Consider the following 1,498-nt stretch of genomic DNA (forward strand, 5'->3'; position numbering starts at 1 on the left):
GGAAGAGTGTTACAAAGAAAGGATACCAGGACTTGAAACTTAAAGTGAGAAGTAAATGCTAAGTTCTAAGGCATTCCTTAGGATTTGGTGTGTTGCTCTGAGTGTCACAGGAAGACTTGATAAATTTGGTAGGACGGAATAGAGATGCAATGCTTGCCTTTGTTTACTACAATTACTAGTACATTTACTGTCAGAGCACTGGAATTGTTGTGGATTTACACTACTATAATCAGGTTTCTTTTGTCTCTTTACAGTGAAAGAACAACAAAAATTATACTAAGGACCTAAGATATATGTTGTACATATACATGTACAGTCAGCCCTCAGGATCCTTGGGTTCCACATTTATGGATTCAACAAACCTGGCTGCATCTCCCTCTGCTCCGTCTTTATATCATCTTCTACTCTGTATACCTTTGTCTGCTATACATCCCTCTATCTCTTTCTTATAAGGGCACTTGTGAGGGTCTTTAGGGTTTCCCAGATACTCCAAGCTAAGGGTTTTCTCTCAAGATCCTTAATCACCTCTTTTGCCACATAAGGATATAAGGTTAATATTCACAGATTCCAGGGTTTAAGAAATAAATGTATTGGGGGGACCATCTTTTTCAGCCTACCACAGTATGTTGGCATCATATTGAAGTATATCTTAAAGAACTGCTTTTCAGTTTTTGGAAAATAAATGGAAGTGAGACTAGAATACTCTTTCCCAGGTTGGTTGAATTCCTAGATTCATGGATACGGAAGGTTGGCTGTATTAAAGGCATTTTATATGAAGGACTTGAGCATCCACAGATTTTGGTATCCTTAGGGGTCCTGGAACCAATCCCCCGCAGATACCGAGGCATGACGGTATAAGAACGTTGTATGTATGGATTCCAATCAATACCTTTTTTGTGTTGAACCATTATTTTAGAATTCTATAAAATAATTACTATTATAAAACTTGATCAAGATAACAAAGTTTTCATGTACAGTGGTTAAATATTTTTTCACTGTTTTGCAATTGTTTATTGTTATTATTATTTATTTACTCTTCCACTATAAACTCCATGAAGGCAAGGGAAGTGCCTAACTTATTGATCATGAATCCTGCAAAGCCTAAAATCATTCCCAGGGCATAAATATGCATTTACTGAATGGCCATAGAAAGAGAAATAAGATATCCAATAATTCAAATAAGAAGAGCAACCTTGAATTTTAACCACAGCCCCAAATGTATCCAAGCAAATCAGAGTTGTACCTCATGTAGGGCCATAATCAGAAGAAATGTTTCAACAAAAATGCAATGCGGGATTAGGGAGAAAAATGGATTAAGGATGAATTTAACCTATAGAAAGCGCTAAAAACATAAACCAATCAACAATTCATACAGACTAGCAGCTGATTTTGCATTTCACATAAAATAGGAATTTAAACTTACCTGAGGTAGCTTCTATTATTGTTTTTTTTTTTTTTTTTTTTTTTTTTTTTTAGGTACGCGGGCCTCTCACTGCTG

Source organism: Physeter macrocephalus, chromosome 15, assembly GCF_002837175.3.
Source record: "Physeter macrocephalus isolate SW-GA chromosome 15, ASM283717v5, whole genome shotgun sequence".
Taxonomy (NCBI): Eukaryota; Metazoa; Chordata; class Mammalia; order Artiodactyla; family Physeteridae; genus Physeter; species Physeter macrocephalus.